The sequence below is a fragment of the Cupressus sempervirens genome, chromosome 9, assembly GCF_028749045.1.
Source record: "Cupressus sempervirens isolate cs-2001-9-10 chromosome 9, ASM2874904v1, whole genome shotgun sequence".
Taxonomy (NCBI): domain Eukaryota; kingdom Viridiplantae; phylum Streptophyta; class Pinopsida; order Cupressales; family Cupressaceae; genus Cupressus; species Cupressus sempervirens.
Window position 1 is genome coordinate 29,367,065 of NC_143126.1, and position 21,596 is coordinate 29,388,660.

Consider the following 21,596-nt stretch of genomic DNA (forward strand, 5'->3'; position numbering starts at 1 on the left):
TTAGGTAGTGATCATTCATAGTGGGTTGTATCACTTTTTCATGGTGAGCTATTGACTAAGGTTGGTTTTCTTTATCAACATTATATTGCAGGGTATGTACATCAGTTAGCATTTGATCCTTGCATTGAGGAGTTGATGGCAGGCAAATTTGGTTTGGGTTCCAATTCTTGTTTTTTATCTTGTGATGGCTTTTCACCATCAGGGGTGCATGGTAGTTATGGTTATGAGATAGTGGTTAGTGGTCTACAGAGTTGTGTTGACTGCAGGCGTTGTCTAGTGTGTGGATTCTCCATACTTGGTACAGTTTCATTCAGGAGCATTCACCATTGTTGCAGAGTTGGATTGTACATTTCCTATAGGCCAGTGGAATGCATTACTATGTTGGTAGTCCACTTTACTTGGGTTTTGATGTTCTAAGAGTTTGTGTCTCATGGGTTTTTGACTGTGGAAGTTGTGATTTTGGAGTTTGGTTGAGCTGTAATTGTTAGTTTGATTATGGATTCCTCTTGGTCATATTGCAGAGGATATTGCAAGAGCCTGTGTTAATTGGCAGTAGTATAGTTCATGACTACATTTGGGATCTAGGTGGATTGATTGGTTTATTGTTCATCCATTTCTTGAGGACAAGCAATATTTGGGAGGGGAGGACTTGTCATGTCCCATTTTCAAATAATTAAAAATAATAATCTTTGCTAAGATAGGCAGGCCCAAAAAGGCAAAGTTTTAGCAAAAGGGGATAATCTTTGGAAGTGAATGGACTAATAAATAAAAATTATTATTAAAATACATTTTATTAACCCCTCTTGGACGTGAGTTATGGTTATGCCCTCTTTTAAGGGGTTTGGAGGCATTCTGGGCTCATTCCAGAACTTGATTTTTGTTCATTTCTTTGTTATTCTTCAGAGGCTGCCAAACCTGTGGAGAAGGAGACCCAAGAATGGGAGTTTGTAGGTTTCCAGGGAGACCCAAGAATGGGAGTTTTCAGGTTTCTAGGAAGGCTAAGGATGGGAGTTTGAATCCATTCCATGTGCATGCTCATACAGAGTTTGCCTTTGTGTTGAACAGTGCAGATTTGTGGGTTTTCGAGTGTGTTTTTGGTATGAGTTTTTTTGTTTTCAGTTGAGTATTTCATATCAGTTTGGGTTGCTGCTGTATTTCAGACTTTAAGATGTTAAAATAGAGTTGAATATATGTATTGGGATGTGATTAAACTTCTGAGATAGATTATTAGTATTTTTGTGGTGTTTCCGGGCATTTTTGTGTTAATTTCGGGAGCCCGATGAGCATAGTTTTTGTCCTACATTTGTGAGCTGTTGTGTAAAGGCTATACAGATCTGGAAATGTCATTTTTTAGGCCATTATTCTGCTGAAATTTTTGTAAAAATGTCCACTTTCAGATTTATTAATAATAGGTGAAGCTGTGAAGCTTTTGGCACTATTTCTGGCATACCCGATTTGGGGTTTCTTGAGAAATTTGGTGGATCTTTGTGATATTAGTTGTTTGATTTTGAAAATCTGATTAGAGGCATGAAATATCATACAAAATCAGTAAAAGTACATTTCATCTAGTGACCTTGATTCCCTCTACTTCTTACACCCTTTATCTCAAGGCCAATTTCTAAAATTCCTCAATATAGGTAGACACATCAAGATCCTTCTACTTGAGATTCTACCTCTACTTGTGAATTTAAATCTCATAGTCTTTTGATAGATAAGTTTCTTTTATCATTGCCACCATAGCCTTCCAATTAGCTATAGGTTTCTTCCCTTCACTCTCTCTTTCCTCTTGCACAAACTTCCACAATGTCAAAACTTGACCTTTCAATCTAGACTTTGCAAATCTCACCTTTTGGGCCTTTTTTGTTCCCTCACACTCAAAGTAGTTTTCAATGCTTTCGATCCACTCTAGAACCACCTCTACATCCATATTTCCATGGAATAGGGAAACATTCTCTAGGATCTTTCCTCCAAGTTCCTTGAGGGATTTGAGGAATGGTTCTTGTTCACAAAGTGGAGGATCTAGTTCAAGTATCTCATCCTCCAAAATCACCTTCTCTTTACCCTTTTTGAAGTCTTCATCTTCCTTAACTTGGGTTGCAACATCTATCTCTTTCAATTTATCTTTCACCTCTTCTACGGCCTTATCAAAAATCCCAGTCTTCTCTATTAGGAGCTTGTTTTTCTCATCTACCTCCTTTTCTAACTTTGCATTGGTAACCATCTTTGTAGATCCACTTGACTCGTTGGAAAATAGCATACCACCACAAGCCTTAATGTTATGGCTCTAATACCACTTTGATGTGGAGCTTCTCCAACTAATAGCTTTCTTTCTCTTCCCAAGTTACTATTCTAACCCTATCCTTTAGGATCCCTTTCCAATCCTCTTTCTCCAAGAAACTCTCACAACCATTCAAGTTTTAACATTATTCCTCCAAATCACCAAATATGCATTCTTTGACCTAGAATGCCAAAACTTCACCATATTCACCAAGTGGCCCAAAAGCAAGGTTGAACCTTCCTACTAAGGTTCTTGACCCATTTTCCATCATTTTGCATCATTCTTTTAAATTTCTCACTCACAAATCACCAAATTGCCTAGTTAGTCCTTATAGCCCTAAGAACCCCTATTAGCCCTCCTAGAAACAAGAACAGTGCAATAACTCACAAAAAATCTTTATAAAGACCCTTGGTGCATTCAGGACCTTTTTTTCCCTATGACCTAACCTTGAATATTTTCCAGGTCTTGGGCTCCAAGATTGGTCGCATAGGATGACTTCAGAAAACCCTCTTTTTAAGGGTTTCAAAGGAAATGTTTGTGTGTGCTTCACCATAGGCATCAAAATCCATCTCCAATATCCTCCTCTAAGTTTTGATCCCTTCATAAACTTCTGCTACATTTCCAACTCAAGATTGACCTATACCAATCTTTTGTTCACCACAAAACTCCATTACAAGAATTTCCTTGCACCTTGCCAAGCTTACTTGCTTGCCTAGGGCTCGCTTGTAAAAATAGAATTTGGCCTCCCTTAAACTCAAAAAACCATATTTATACTATGTAAAAATTCTATTTCTTGGTCTCCAAGAGCCATGATGTTTTGACCAAGGACACTCAATTGATAGTCACTTCCATGCTTGCACTACAAAACTGGTTAGAATGATTCTTAGACCAAAACAATTTTGTAAACTCTATAAAATTCTTACTTGAAATCAAAAAAAAATGCACGTGGATTAAAAATATGATCACAAGATTCTATTCCATCCAAAACATAATTTTATTCAATCCAGACACTCTATTCGACCTCCAAAAACCACATTTAAGTTCACAGTATTGCTTTGTTACTGGTGATGTTCATACACCCAACTATCCAACCCCTGGAAATGAGTTGGAAAATTCTTAAATAGACTTCACACTCCATTCTATCCTTTAGTTTGAACCATAACTACCCTTTTTTTTTTTCTTTTCCAAAACTACATAAAAAGTTGTCAAGCAATTTTGCAAAATTTAAAAGTTGTCAATGTAACTTTTTGACAACTTTCACAATTTTGCTCATTACACCTCCAAACTTGTCCAATTTTCTCCCAAACCTCCTAAAAATATATTATTATACCTAAGGACCCTTATAAAAAACTCCTTTCCCCTTCTTGAATCATTTTACAATATTTTTCTACTTAGAGAAACTTTTGAGCAATCTTTCCTATCATCACCTAATTGATAAGATTTGCCTCTCATGCCACATCCTACCTATTCAATCTACCTAAACTCACCTTGGAAATTTATAGCTAGTCCTTATTACCCCATTGGTTGTAAATATACCTAAAATTTCCTTGGGACTTTATAGCTATTCCTTTTATCCCAATGGTTGGTTAGACCATCTATAAAGCAAGGTTTAGATTAGGGCTTTACCTTAAGCTAGGTGCTCCTATGCCACATCATGTTTTTGTGATTACTCCATTAAGGACAATCCAATGAGTGTATGTGAGAATATTTCAAATGTAAATGCTTTACATTGGAATTTTAAGTTGATAATCAAACATCCTCCTTTTGAAGATGTTGACATTGACATTCACATTCACATTTACATTGAAATTGACATTGGCATTCATGATCCTATATATTCAGGTGATTATGAACTCATTTCTAAAAGTGGTATCAAATTTATTGAATACATGCATAGATTGAAAAATTACGTTATAGTAACCATGTTATAGTGATAGAGTTGCAATTTAAGGAAATGCAAAAATGGGACACCATAGAAATCAAAAGTGAAAACTTTCTATTTAAGAACATGAAAAACTTCTAGAGATAATAAAAAATAGAGAGGATCCTAACAATACAATGTTTGTGGAGCTCTAGAAGGTAAACAATGTAGCTTTCATACTTTCATATTTAATTTGTACATTTTTTTTTGGATATAAATGCTTTATAAATTAGATCATGGATACCCTAAATTATGTATGTTGTTATTTATATTTTAATGATTCAAAGGCTAGGTGTTAATTAATATATGCTTCAAGATGTTATAACAATGGTTTAATCTATGTCACGTATGCTCTTACATGTATCTCCAAGTAAGATATCCTCTTAGGACCTCCCCTTTAGACAACCCCTTAAGTCATGAACTTGGTAGATATGATCTTATGATTATATATGAACTCTTATGTATGTTCTTATATATGATTATATGTTCTTATATATGAATAAATATGTTCTTTTAATGTATGATTATATGTTCTTATGTATTTTCTTTTGTACGATTATATGTTCTTATAATGTATGATTATGTGTGAACTTATGTATGTTATTCTATATGATTAAATGTGTTCTTATGGTACATGTTCCTCTATATGATCATATATTCTTATGTATGTTCAAGATGTTATTTATGCTTTAATGTATGCTTTGATCTACATTCTTATGTATGTTTTAGGACCTCCCATTATGACATCCCCTTATCACATCCCCTTAGGACATCCCCTCAAGGCATCCCCTTGAAACCTCCCCTTAAGGCCTCCCCTTAAGACAATCCCTTAAGTCATGTACTCAATAGATATGATCTTATGATTATATATGAACTCTTATATATGTTCTTATGTATGATTATATGTTCTTTTAATATATGATTATATGTTCTTATTCATGATTATATGTTCTTATAATGTATGATTTTATGTGAGCTTATATATGTTCTTTTGTATCATTAAATATGTTCTTATAGTATCTTCTTCTATATGATCATATATTCTTATTTATGTTCAAGATGTTATTTATGCTTTAACTTATGCTTTTATCTATGTTCTTATGTGTGTATTAGGACCTCCCCTTAAGATGTCCCCTTAAGACATCCCTTTTGAACCTCCCTCTTAGGATCTCCCCTTAATACATCCTCTTAGGACCTCCCCTTAAGACATGTTTTGTGTGTGCATTAGACACTTTGATGTATATACATGTATTTTGAAAGATGGTATTTTTATGTATGTTGTTATGCATTCTTTCCAGTGATAAAATGATTATATGTATTCTTTAGTGTTTTCTTTATGTTCTTATGTATTATTAAGTGATCTAATGTATTGTCTACATTCTTACATGTATGTTCTTATGTAGCTATTTTTTGATGATTGAATTTCTTTTTAAATTTGTTTGAATTGTTTAATCTAATGTTTTTATATATTTTTTAGGACCTCCCATTAAGAAAAGAAATTGTATAGTTCATTAAAATTAGATGATGACATGAACATCAACTTCAATAACATGTACATAACATAGACATAAATATGAATATAAATATTGAAAACATACATACATCCATTATGAATATGTGATACATGAACATAAATGTGAACATAAGGCATGAACATAACATACATCTACAAAATAACACATCTATGAACTAACATGTACATGTCTATAATGAAATGTCTCGATAAGACCTAATGTGGCTATATAAAATGTCTCCAAAATAACATATAAAATGTCTTGGAAAAAACATATTTAAATTGTCTCCATATCAAATGTATCCAAATAACATATAAAACATGTAGGTCTCCATATCAAATGTATCCAAAACGACATATATAGAATGTCTCCATATCAATGAAATAGACAAGTCTAAAATATCATAAACAGTACATATACATGTAGATCAACTGTGTCCCCCTCATGATCCATGATCCCAAAAGGCTCTATGATCTGTGTTTGAACTCTATGTCAAATTAAATTTGTTTTAAATAGAGTTATATAAAATTACAAACATTATATGTATATAAAATATATAAATTACATACCTTTGACTCATGTCATTTAGGATCTATTGACATTTGAACATCACGAAAATGTAACATACTATCACTAAGACTATATAGCATATGTATACCTTTGCTTATATTTAAGTTAGATTTCAAGTCAAGAATATATGTACCTCTAGGTATGTATTTAAACTCAAGTATGTGTAAACTTATAATTTTAAATTATAGTTAAAAAATAAATTTAAGTTCATTGATATATTTGTCATAGTAGCATTTAATGCTCTACCAATCTAACTTGTATCTAAATTGTGTGGTGATAATAGGATCTATGTCTAAATTGATCGTGTCATCTGTAAGCATAGTGGTAAATAGATGTTGGCATACTATGAGGGCCTAAGTAGGGGGTGGTGTAGAAGGTGTTGTAGGGACCTGAGTAGGAGGGTGTTGTAAGAGGTGATGCAGGGGCCTAAGTAGGATTAGGTGTTGTAGGAAGTACAAGTGTATCCTCATATCTCTTTGAACCTTGTGATCTTGTTGTGCATGAGAGAATCTAGCTAATGTGTCTACCAATATTACTAAGAGGAATCCCTATGACTATCAGTAAGGCCTAATATGAACCAAGAAGATTAGTAGAAAAATGCTACTCCATACAAGACAATGCATCTACATCTAATATAGCAAAAGCCTCTAGTGGCAAAGGTGTGTCAATTATCCCATATGTATCATCAAATCATGTGCTTAACAATGCAACTATTGGAATGGTACCACAAGAATGTATTATATTTTACACATCAATCTAATGACATCTCCTACAACTGAGTAGCAACTATGTCAATGTTAGAATATATCTAAGTCAAACTATATCTTCAAGTACACTCAAACTTGCAACAATCATCTATGGACCTCTCAACATAACCAAAAGGTTCAGACCCACCATCGCTCTCTTATTAGTAGGTGCAGGGGTATTTGCAAATCTAAAACCCTTTGATAATTTACCTAGGCCCTCCCCAACATGACTTAGAGAATCTATATAATCTAAATCATGTTCTAAATGAAATTATGCAAACAATTATTTGCAAAAATAGAGAGGAAACTTACCCTTCTATGGTCATCTATGATGTGCATCTAGCTAACAAGAATACATAAATGGTGCAACAAGATGATCTGTGCACTTCACAGTCAAGTAACCTCTAACCTAAGGCTTGTTGGTATAAAATGAAAATATGGTCTTCATCATAGTGGTGGAGACATGTGTATTAATATGTCTATACTTCATAGTGCTAGTGACACTATGAGAAAGAGACAAATAAAAAGTCTCAATACTAATAATGTCATAAGGGTTGTATGACTCAATTGTTTGAATCATATTTTACAACTCATCTCTCATAGCAATGACCTTCTCCCTATTAGAGAGGGTGGTAAAAGACATTAGTGTAGAATCTAAGACCTTGATAGCATGAGATAGCCTAATAATAGTATCTTTGAATAATTGTTGTCTATCCTTAGATGATGATGTCCCTCTATGTCCTATACTAGACTCAACACTAGCACCTCTTCCCTGAACACTACCCTTCCCAAAGGATGTAGGGGCACCCCCAATACTAGATGTCATAGTTATGATGTAAAAAGTGGTGTATATGTCTATAAATTGAGAACCTAAGATACAAGTATATGATAAAAATCTAGATTTGCACATGAATAGATACACATATATAAACATACTTGTATAAATAAAATAATCTTGACTGTTTTAATTTAAAATATATATGTACAACATTACATTACATGCACTATTTAATCATATCTAAGTTTAAAAACTAAAAAATATTGATCATTTTAAAATAAATAAATATATATGTATGTATGTATATATGTATGTATGTATCAACAATGTATATATAGCTCATAGATTTGAATAAAACATCTACATGTATCTCTACTTTAGTTAACTTGAAACTAAGTGTGCAAATATTTAACATATTTACTAGATTTGAATGTAACTAATTTAACAAGTTTTCTAGGCTTTAACAAGTTTTCTATGTAATTTTGGCTAACTAAGTTTAATTTATGTTAACTGTGTTTAATATGTAAATTTAAATGTAATCTATGATAACTAAGTTTAATATATGACTATAATTAACTAATATTAAATTTCTACATTTAACATTTAACTATAGTTATCTATATACATAATATTTAATATTTAACTAATAAAAAAAAAAATCTAACTAATAAAATGCTTAAAATACAAAATAACTAAGTAATACTAAAATGTATGAACTAATAAACAGCTCCCTCTATTAGTGGTGGGTTGGTTGATTTTTCTCAGGATACTTTGGAGGCAGATTCTATTGTTGCTCTGTATGATTTAAATGTTTCCCCTATAGTGGTGGCCAATACGGTTGTCCCTCCTTCAAATGCTGCTATTTTTTATTTGGTTGATGATCCTCATGGGGCTCTGGCTTTGAGGGGAGCTATTGCCCCACTTTTGTGTGGTGTTGGTACTTCTTCCTTGGCTGGTAGGGATTTAGGGGATGGTTGTGGTTTGGATGAATTTGCTTGGCAGAAGGTTGTTGGGATGGTGGAGGATGGATGGACAAAAGTTAAAGGAAAAAAGGTTAAGCCCTCTTTTCCATCATTTGATATTTCTTTACATTCTCAAAAGACGAGATCTAAAGGTAAATCTTGAGGCTTAGATTTCTTTTCTAGTTACTCGCATGGTCTTTTTTGAGGCTATTCCATCTTCTTGTGGTTATCCTAGTCTCTTTGGGCTATTGTTTTGCTATTTGACATGGTTCGGGATTATATTTCTTCTTTTGTAACCATGGGGTTTCAAGATCCTGTTTAGGTGGTAGTAGAGCACTGTGTTATCTATGAGGGCATCCTAGTCACCTTGTTTTTTTAGGCGACCTATTTCATCGAATATTTGTTATTTTTAAGTTTGGGCTTCATTGAAAATCATGAGATCTTTAAAGGGTTTTAGGTGCCCTTCAAAACCTATTTTCCTTAATCAAAAACATGTATTAGCTAAATAAAACTTAAGAAAATTAAAAAAGTATCAAAAAAATTCCTACCTCTTACAACCAAAACATCCTAACCTACTCCAAGAAGGCTAAAAACTGCTACAGTGAAAATGAGTCACTTGAAGTGACCACAGTATATATATATACTTATACCATTTTAACCAAAAGGGTAACTATGGTGGCCACATCGATGGTGCTCAATGCCACATTTATACAATCATAAGGGTTAACCTTTTCAATCATAACCCCTTGGGATATCCTAAAAGGTGATACATGTTTGTGGTTTTCCTCATTAGGCTAACAATTTCACCTTGTTTTGTCAAGTGACCTATTTCATCTATTGTTTGGTGTTTTTAAGTTTGGGCTTCATTGAAAATAATAAGATTTGAAAAGGGTTTTAGGTGCCCTTCAAAACCTATTTTCCTTAATCAAAAACATGTATTAACTAAATAAAACTTAAGAAAAAAATTTTAAAGTACAAAAAAATTCCTACCTCTTACAGTCGAAACACCCTAACCCACTCTAAGAAGGCTAAAAACTGTTATAGTGAAAATGAGTTGCTAGAAGTGACACATAACCCCTTAGGATATCCTAAAGGGTGACACATGTTTGTGCTTTTCCCCATTACGCTACCAATTACATATGTACTCTAGATTGCTAGATTTAGGTATGAACTTAATGTTGTCCTTATTGATAATATTTCCTAATGATTTGAAATGGTACCTGAGTACATCATATGGATATTAGGCCCAATAGAGTCCCAATAAACATTGTATCATTTTCAAGGGAACCCATCACACCTAGGAGCTTTGTCATGCACCATGGAAAAGACACCCTCCTTGAGATCTCTGAGGGTAAGCGACTGCTCACAAAATGCATGTCACTCAACTGAAAGATGATTTGGAGTAACAACAATGCACTCCTTCAAGACTTTCTCACACTCTAGAGTGAAATCCTAAGTAGTAAAAACATTCTCATAGTGGTGAAAAAAGGCTTGAAGAATGTTAGGAAGATTTGAAATAACCTAATGTCCGTCCTTGATTCCTTTTTATCCTCACAAAGGTGTGATGGGCTCAAATAGCTTGAAAAACTCTTTGAAAGCTTGGTCTCCAACCTGAAGCCAATGAAGGTGGGCTTTGATTTGGGGTCCCCAATCTTCATAATTCTCATCAATTTACTTTTGATGACAAAGATTGGAAATCCATAGTCATAGGTTTGAATCAAAAGGATTCAAGGCTAGAGCATCTAAGATGCTGTATAGGTCTTTGGTACTAGCTTAATACAAATTCCTATAGCACAAAGCATGTCGCCTATCGTAGATATAGAGAAATATTGTCAAATATTAGAAACCATAGTTGTAGGTTTGAATCAAAAGGGTTCAAGGCCAGAGCATCTGAGATGATGTACAAATATTTGGTGCTAGCTTCATACAAATGCCTATAGTACATAGCATGTTGCCTACCGTAGATCTTGAGAAATATGGTCATATGGTTTATGGCATCATTCGCCATTATATCCACCCAAATTATGTGTGGGGTAAAGGCTCTAAATTTAAAATAGACAAAATATGACCCATAGGGGGCTAATGACTTAGGAATGACATATTGAGAAAAATTTGAGTCTTAGAAGAACACTTTTGAGCTATTTTCTAGGTGATAGTAAAGAGGATAGGGAAATGATCTAACAAGGTCACATTCGACAAAGGAATGATAGGTAAAACTCTTTCCTCATAAAAAAGAAGAAATTGTGCATAAATCAATTCATGATTGAGCCTTTTGAAAATCATGTCAAATTCAACTCTAAAATTAGACCAAGTGTGCCAAATTCCATCAGGTTGGCAATAGTGAGCATTGGGATAAATAAGGCCTAATTTATTTTGCACATATAATCAAGCCTCCCATTCTCTAGTAATCCAGAAAAATTATAGAATTTCTTCCTTTTCAAAAGCCAATTCAACCATATTGAAGTCCCCACAAACAACCCAAGTTGCGGGTGGCAAAGAATCTTCCATCCAGCACCAAAGTTGGGAACACTCAATAGCATAATTGGAAGCATAAACATTAACAATCCCAAAGGAATGATTTTGGAAGGACAATAAAATCCATACAATGGAAATAATAGAAGAAATTAAATGAGGTGAGAGAATAGAAACAATGTCACCTCAACTAGCTTCATGCTCAAAAGAAAAAATAACTCTATCTGGCCAAATAAAATGGCAAACAACACTTAACCTAAAATCTAAAATCTTAACTTCTTGGAGACAAAGGATATCCAAGATGCCAATCTTGCATCTACTATCTCACACATAATATTTATAATAGAGATCAGTGAGAACCCAAAAAATCCATGAGAAAAAATTCATCAAAATGACTCTTGTAGATCATCCTTATCCCCAAGTGAGGAGAAACTATTGTACACAAATGAATTGGAGGTAACTATAGGGGAGGCAACTCCCACATAAATGAGCTTCACCTCTTCAAACCACCATTTGGGTTTTTGTCATGACTTCCAAGGCTACACGAGTGATGCAAGGGTTGAGCCCCATGAGGGACAACCATGGAAATTGCCTTTGGATTAGTGCAGACCCAAGAGGGTTGAGAAATATTCACAATCAAATCCATCCCCTAGGAACTAATTTTTCAAATAGTTGGTTTTACCATCGGAGTGATAGGTGCAACCAAGGTGGTAATAGGAACAATCTCCAACAAAGTGTGGGAAGAAGAAAACCCTTATTTCTTAGGTGGTAAGGAAGTCTTACCCTTGCATGTCACAATTGTCTACTCATCCTTTTTTGTATTATCAATAGGCTTTTCCTATCTCGTTAGTAGGGGATGACTTGCAAGGTATGACCAAGGGGAAGTCCTTGATCTTGTCATCAACTGATTCACACCTATAACAAGTGTTCGATAGGTTCAGGTAAAGTGCTTGAGGAAAAAAAAAATCTTTATAGATCTCTACGAGGGTTTTTGTTCAATTTTTTGGATATTTTTTCTTCCAAACCCCATCTGATAATAATCATTGTTCTCTAAAATTTAATGTTGAATTTTCTCTCATTTCTTAGATCTAGGTTATGTAGATCAATTTTCAGTAGCATGATTCTATAGATTACATTTGGTTTTAGTTTTCCAAACACCACATGAATCAATTCAATTCCTTGATTTCAAATCAAAATCTTTTGATCATATTTTATTCCATGAATATCAATAATTAAATTTAAGCAATATGGAAAACACTACATAGATAGATATTTTAAAATAATTTTAGAAAATGAGTTCTCAGACTCTACCTAAAACTAACATCTAAAATTTTGAATAATCTAGTGAATAGATGCAATCCAAATGCCCTTAAGCTTTAAAGAATTATTTAAATTCCATTTCCAAATTACTCTCCCAAAACTGTTTATCTCTAAACTGACCAAAAAATCTCTAATAAAGATCCCTAACCCTAACTAGGGTTTCTTAATTTTAAATTTAATAAAAAGCCATTTACTTTCAATTAAATATTATATAACTTAATTTATTAAATCTTTTCATGCACACCCAAAGCTCATTTAAGTTGAAATATTATTCTCTTTTCTTCTCTCCACTTTATTTGTTCTGCATGATAATTAAATAATAATTTATTATTTTAATTAATAATAAATAAAGTGTATTATTAAATGCAACTCTAATTTAAATAATTATAATAAATCAATATTACTCTTTAATATTTTTATTGTTATTTTCTAATTTGCAAATTAGACTTTTACAGCTAGTTTTTGAATTCAATTAAAGCATATAATTAATTAATTTCTCAATTAATTAAATGTCATCATGTGGTTAGTCACCAAAGGAAGTCAATGTGAATCCAGTATGGTCGATCACCAAAGGAATTTAGTACTAACCGAGTAACTCACTTTAGTGTTAGCCGACTTCCAGAAGGTTACATTGTGATTTATTGGTTAATACAAGATGATTATATGGATTTTAAATGTTTGTATATAAGTGTATTCAAAACAACTTGACTATGAGAATTATATATATGCAATGTCAAGTAGTGGATTAAAGAAAACCATTAGAGAAGAAGATGAAGAAGAAAAATGAGAAGGATATCTGATTAGAGCAAAGCATCCAAGTTAAAAGATTGAACTACAAAGAATATTTTGATCAAGCAAGGATCTAGAGCTCAAGCTACGAAGGACATCTAAACCTACAAATTTAGTTTCTTCAGTAATCATTTCAATCATTGTTGCTCTCTAACCATTGTAGCAGTGGAAGAAAATCTCCTAACTGAGTTGACTTAACAACGATTCTACAAATCCTCTAACAAGGTGACATTCTAGAGTGAAGTTTTTAAAGTCCTCTAACAAGGTCACTCCTAAAAAGGTGATCTAAATGCTCTAACAAGGTCACACTTAACCCTGTGCTTTTTAACCTTTAATAGAATTGGCTCCTAACTGTGCTCACTTCAATAGAGTGAAAATTTGTAACTAGTTGAACTGGTGGTTTTCCCAAATTTGGTTTCCACATTAAATCTTGGTGGCTCATGTTTTCATGTTATTTTCTTTATGCTTTATGTTTTTGCAACTAAGTTACTAAAGGTTAATTCACATTAACAGCTTAAAGATCACTTTGTTAACCAAGTGACAATAAATTATATAGTTCTAACTAAGATCTAAGGGACTTGGAATTGATAAAAGTTTGTATTGAGATCTAAGGGATTTGGAATTTTTTTTTTGGTAACTAATTCACCCCTCCCCTCTTAGTTACTCATTACATTTCCAACAATCTCTAGTGTGTTTCTTGGTGTAATGTGCTCCCCCCATGATGTGTTTCTTGTTATTTTCTTTTCTTATATTTAATTAAATTAATCTTGTCACTTAATTCACACAAGGTGATAAAGGAATCAAAATGTCATAAGAATTAATCTATTTTATCTCACTTTTTAATATATTTTTTTATCTTATGCATGTGCCACTTTTCATAAAAATGTCTTTGTGTTATCTGATAGGGGATGATGTAAAATGGTAGCTATCTATTCTTTTTTTATCCCCATGGTTTTGACCCAAAAAAACTGTTCTTTGTGACCCTTACATGACATTCTTCTATTGTGATTGTGTTTTTTCTACCTTTGGGGGATGATTACATTTCATTTTAATATGATATATATCATGTATTATCACATGATCATTACTAACCCTAGAGTTAGTAGATCCCTTTTGTGGTCTCTTTTGTCATTTGTTCATTTCCCTTGATTTTTCCTTTCTTAGGGGAATCTTATAAAGGAATTTTTTATCGTGGGAGCATGCATGCTCTATTTAATCTATCTCTCTTGTTATGGTACATTCAATCACTTTAATGTGGTGGCATACTCTATTCCTTTTTTCATATTTTGCACATACACCTACACATAGCAATTCAATGCAATCTTTCTTATAAATGGGAAAAATAATGTTTTTCCTATGTTCATCTTATTTTCTATTAGATCCATTAATGGACACTAAGGAGAGAATACTTTCCCTAGACTTGATCATTTGGCTAGACCCCTTAATAGATACAATGCGAGATCTTTCTTGATTCTTGATCCCCATGGAGAGAATTTTATTCTTAGGCCTAATCATTTCATTGTCAAATTCCCTAATGGGGATGATTTCCTTAAGAACTAATCTTATTTTGATGGATTGACTAACATAGCATAGCTCACTAGACTTATGATTCCATCCTTCGTAGCATTTTTCTTTGCATGATCCATACTATGGAAATCCCTTACTAGGTTGGTAGTCATACCCCTCTCTCTCTCTAGCAGTACCTCTTTTATCTTAATTTTTTCATTTGATGAAGACTCTAGCTACATTTGGGGTTGATATTTCTCTCTCCTTAAGCTTGATAAGATTTTTCTTATGCATTGATTGACTTTACCATGGAAGAAACTACATAGTTAAGTGCACTCAAGATGGAGTAGTACTAGGGTGGTTGATATCCTAAGAATTATTAGTGATGAAGGGCCACAAAACCCTTACCAAATCACAACCAAAAACTCAAAAAAATTGAGACAAAGAGAAGATAAAATGCTTTGCAAAGCATGCTTTTATTATACTTGAAAGTTATTACAACATCAACAAGATGATATCATAGATTTGACTTTCAAATAAGAGCTTCCACAACAAGAGTTTTCAAACCAAGAGCTTCACCAAGAAGAGACTTCCTCTCAAGCTCTTATGCACTAATATCTTTCACCTTCAAGCTTGCTTACAAGAAGTTTACAAATTCTTCAAGATAAGAGAACTCCCAAATAAGAGCTTCCACAACAAAAGTCTTCAAACCAAGAGCTTCACCAAGAAGAGACTTCCTCTCAAGATCGTACACACTAATATCTTTCACCTTCAAGATTTCATACAATATATTACACCATGAGAGCTTCTATACAAGAAGAGATCACCCTTGAGAGCTTGATTATAGATGCTCATATGCCTTTCTTAAATAGGCACTTACCATCCAAGATGTTACAAACATAACCAATGTTAGATAAAAGGTAAATACAAGTACCTTACAACAAATATTAATTACCCACCCAAATACAACTAAGCACCACCATGTGCTCCAATTAGAAAATTGCATTTCCTTTGTGGATTATAACAAATAGTAAATGTGTAATTTAAGGAACTTTCTACAAACTTCTAAGATATCACCCAACACCTCAATAAATGAAATGACAACTATTTTTATTTTTATGTCACCCACGCACCTCAACGAATGAAATTTCGTTTCTCTCCATTTTTTATTTTTTATTTTCCTCTAATTTTCATCACTTTCCCTCTCCTCTAGTTATTATTATTATTACACCCCCTTTTATTCCGTGATGCAAGATGATCCTATATCAGACACTCATGGTAGGAAAAAAATTTTGAATATGGATTCACAAGATGAAGTAGTTGTTGATGATAAAAAAAAATTCTCTTCTTCCAACACCTAGCCAAAACAAGTGTTTGTTGCTAATAATACTCCTCTACAATTAAATTTTTCCAAGTATAACTCTCATTCTCCTCCAATCTTGTTGAATCTAACACACATGTAATAAACTCAACAACACCATTCTAATCTTCCTTTACATACCAAACATCACTAACAAGATCCTCATGCAAACCATCACCATTGTGTTTCAAGTTCATCTCAAATTTAACATCCCATAATTCATAGAAATTTACCTCTTTCTCATATTCATCTTCTCTTTCTTCTTTCATGTCATCAAAAATGCATATAAGTGTTTCACTTGTTTGATCTCCAACCAAGGCATTGTACTCTTCCTATACTTCTTTAATCTTCAAATAATCTTCATCTACTTCGCATTCACAAATCTTGTCATCTTCATGATCTTCCTCTTCTTTTGTACCACATGTGTGACACTACATTGGATCTTCTTTCTTTCTTGCATCCAAAGAATTTCCAACATCTCTTTTCTGGTGATGTGCTCTTCTCTTTCATAGCTCTTCTTCTAGTTCATTCAATTGCTTCTATAAATCAAAGAATACAACTCATAATGCCTCTTGATTTATTTCTCTAATTTTCTCAAGTATAAGAATCCTTAGAATCCATCTTATCACCAAATTCATCATCCTCTTTCTCTTCTCCATGTTCAAGTCTTTATAAGAAAACTTCACCCAACACAAGTACCACATGCAAACTACCTCATAGTTAGCAATTTGTCTACACAATCAAGAATTTCTTCTTGATAAACTTCACCCAATTCAAGGTCCTAGTGTAGACTCCCCCATGTATGGTGATATGTCCACATGCTCAGGAATTCCTACTCTAATACCATTTGATGAAGGGCCAACACATCCTTACCAACTGATAACCAAACATTCAACAAAATGGAGACAAAATTTATTTCAAAGCATGCTTTTATTATACTTAATAATTCTTACAACATCAACAAGATGATATCATAGATTTGACTTCTTTTGAAAGAAGTTTACAATTCTTCAACATGAGATAACTCCCAAATAAGAGCTTTTACAACAAGAGTATTTAAACCAAGAGCTTCACTAAGAAGAGACTTCATCTCAAGATCTTATACACTAATTATCTTTCACCTTCAAGATTGCTTACAAGAGATTGCACCATGAGAGCTTCTACACAAGAAGATGAGATCATCCTTGAGAGCTTGACTATAGATGCTCATATGCCTTGCTTATATAGGCACTTACCATCCAAGATGTTACAAACAAAAAAAATGTGGGATAAAAGGTAAATGAAACTACCTTACAACAAATATTAATTAACCACCCAAATACAACCAAGCACCACCACATGGTACAATCAAAAAATTACATTTCCTTTGTGGACCACAACAAATATTAAATGTATAATTTGAGGAACTTTCCACAAACTTCTAAGATGCCACCTAACACCTCGATAAATAAAATGACAACTATTTTTATTTTTATGCAACCCATGCATCTTGGTGAATGAAATGCCTTTTCTCTCCATTTTTCCATTTTTTATTTTTTTTATTTTCCACTATTTTTTCATCACTTTCTCCTCTATTTTTTTTTATCAGACCCCCTTTTATTTTTTGATGCAAGATGGTCCTACATCACTTACTACTTCACCTCTATGAGTATTACCTAGATGAAATGGTTGTTAAGTGTTCTATTTATTCTTATGAGAGATAGGTTTGTGTGAACCATTACTCATGAGAAATGGGTCAGTGAGTTTGACTCAAAAATCTGCACAATTGAATCTTGATATCAATATTGAAATTGATCTACTTTGACATAACCACAACTTTTTCTCATACTCCAACTAAAATGGGGGATAATTGTATAGTCATAAAAAGTTAGCACCTATAATTGGATTCTTTAGGACCTTTTAGGATCCTATTTTGGAAATTTTGAGGTCAAATTATTTATTATGATTTATCTTGGCAACCTATATTTCCTCCCCTTCTTTTCTTCCATCGTAACATCCCTTGCAATGTTGGGTTCATTTTCTCAGGTTAGAAACTCAAATGACATTATGTCTGAGACATTTTGGGCCAAAAAAATTCCTAGGGGTAGATTTCAGGGTATTAGTGGGATTTCTACATGTGTGGTTAGCATGGATCAAATTTGGATCTCAAATGGTAAAGTATAAAATCACCTCTTCTCTCCTCATTTTGCAACCAACAACCATGGGTAAGAATTTTGGCAATCAAGACATCAATATATCAAGAAAGCAAGGGTGATTGAGAATTTGGATTCAAAGTTTGAAGGCATGCATCCAAGTTCTAGATCTCCACATCTCCATTTCTTCAAGTTATATCATGTCAAAGGAAAACTTCTCCAATTGAAGCAAGTTTCTCTCTCATTATGACCAAATAAAGGAACTATCAATCAAGAAATAAGATTCATCATTCGTTCCTTCTTCTCTCTCTCATTTGTAACTAATTTCCAATCATATCAATATTCAAGATATAAGATCGACAATCTTATATCTACATTTGTGAGGGTGCTATTAATTCTACATCACATTCCAAAGTCAACTATTTGGATTCCAAGTACATTCAATTATCTTCATGGGTATGAGTGATTTATACATTGGTTTGTGAGGGTTTATGCAAGGTAAATCTACCATTTTCTTTTTTAGACTTCCCTTCAATTGATTTTTCTTTATTCTCAAGATTAATTCCTAAACAGATGTTTGATGAAGGAAACCCCATTTTCCCCATTTTTTGTGTGTAGGAATAGGTTGAAAAGATACTCAATCTACATTGGAAAAAATAGATACAATTGAAATTTGTCAAAAAAAATCACCGAAATTTCCTAATACGCAATTTTATTATCTATTTGTCGTTTCACACAAGACAACTTTCAACTTGTCATTGTCATTTCTACTCAGAATTTTTTCCACAAGTCCATCTCGAGTTGTTCTTTCTAAATCTATACTATTATTCTCAATATTAGTTTATTTTTGCCTGTACATTCCTCTTAAGCTTATTGGGGGTATCTTCCACTTGAATGTATAATTTCTTGAAAAAGGAGGTGATATGCCTATCTTTTGCATTACTTCCCTTTTCCTTTTATATAGTTTCTATATTGTACTTTAATTTTTTCAACTTTGTACCCTATACATACAAGATGTATACATGTTGCACTATCATATATATATTTTCTATAGTCCTAGACTTGCACTGGTGTCCATGACTATGAGCTCATAGAGCCTAGCATTGGGTTTTGATAGTTTAATCTTCTACTTGTGATAGTCAAAATAATTTTATCCATTAGTATCATGGAGTAATTTATGTTCCTCAATTTTACTTATTCTATTCAAGCCAAGTTAATCAATTAATCATCATGATCACTCTAACTTATTAGAGCACTAGTTTAGTGAGGTGGCACAAGGATTAATTTGACCCTTGATATTTTATCAATCTTGAGGATGGAAAATTTTCTTTGTACAAATAAAAAATGTTAATGAGATCATAGCTATAGAAGAGGCATTACGTATGAGCAATGTAAAATCTTGAAATCATTTTATGGATGATTAAATGGAAGTGTTAATAAGAATGATACATGAGGTCTTATACTATTACCTAAAGGATGAAAACCTATTAGTTGCTTTATTTATTTCAACAACACTTAAAACTTCTACCTTTCTATTTCTCTCCACTCATCACTCAACTCCATAAATATTCTTCTCCACTTAACTCTTATATTTTTTCCATTTTGATTCACTTCCCACTTCTACTTGCTAATTTATCTACCCATTTAACTCATCTCTCTTTCCACTCTAACTCCTCTCTTTCTCCCCTTGAATTATTCCTTGCTACACATTTGCTCCATTTTCAAATGGTATATTTTATTGAAAACAAGTATTTTCAATATGTGTTTTCACTAACTCTTCCTTATTTTTGTTCATCCATGTGGCAATGCAAGTTCCTTATTTTCTTTCCCTTAATGCACCCTCTCAAGTGATTGTATTCATTGATCTCCTCAATCCTCAATCAATTGTGTCTTTTTAATCAACTTGAAATTCTTATAACTCAGGATCATAATCCTTATTTTAAATAATTTTGACTCTTCATTCTCAGCACTGTTATTATCATTATCATCATATCATTTATTCTCTTGCATTTGTGTGCCTTTTCTTTTGAAAGCAATGTCTCTTAACAGTAACAGATTTCCACAATCCATTTGTAAAATACTAAGTTTTCTGGATTTGATTGTGTTTGTTTATTTCATGAAATAAACAAACACAATCAAATCCAGAAAACTTAGTATTTTAGCAATGTCTCTATTAAGGAATACAAAGAAACATTGGAGTTATTTTTTTTTTTAAAGAAAGAGGTTAAAGCCATTGATTAGAATAGTAAACAACTACAATGCAACTTGAGATGCACTGAGAAAATAGAGTTGGGTAGAATTCCTTCCATTTTTCCTATCATCTAAAACATATAAAGAGAGATACCATATATAAATTGGGTTTTTTTCTTAAATTATGTTGCTTATTTAAAAAATTTAGACTAATTAGATATTTTCTAATTATATTCCAAGGCCCATGGATTCAAATTTTATAGATGGTTGGTTGTTTCTGGTTGGTGGATTACTGCCTTGTTTTGGGCCCACTTGCCTTTTCCCTATCAAATTTTTGGAGTCTTCTCATTGTTCTTTGCACCACACTCCACACCCACACATGCAGTAAGTGGCCTTGTGTTCTTATGGATAGTTTGTAGAATATTGTTTTTTCACATGTGCTTTCATGGGAATGTTCCTTTTTTGCATGTGCTCATTTAATGGCCACCAGAATTATTTTTCTAGTTCTGGCTACAAAAGCATAGACAATTTTTTTTAGGCTCGTGGTATTTTTTTAGTAGAGTAATTTTTTTGTCGAACTAGTCTTGGCTCTGGCATTTTTTTCCTTGTCGATCATTTGACCATCAAATTTGGGCTCATCCCTTGCTGACATTAGCACCATGTTAGCAAAGCATCAACATTTCCTATCACTCCTTCAACCCTTGTTTGGACCTACCTTCAGTTTTTTGCTCATATCTCAAGCATACAAACTCTATTTTCCAAAAAAGAGGTATTGTTGGAAAGCTGGTTTTGAGACCGTCGTAGTGATATAGTTAATTTTCAGTTTTGATGGTTTTTTTGTTGTCAAAGTCAAGAGTTACCTTTTTTACTCCTGGAGACATATCCTGAGCATTTGGTCTCTAATTTGGGAATTCTTTATTCATTGGAAAGGTCTTTTTGAGCTCTTTCCAGTGATGCTAGTTATTTTTTCACATACTCTTCTAGGCACATTCTACTTAGTCTTTTGTGTTTTTGCATTCTAGTGGATATCGTGGTTGTTTCAGGTCCAAGGATTGATT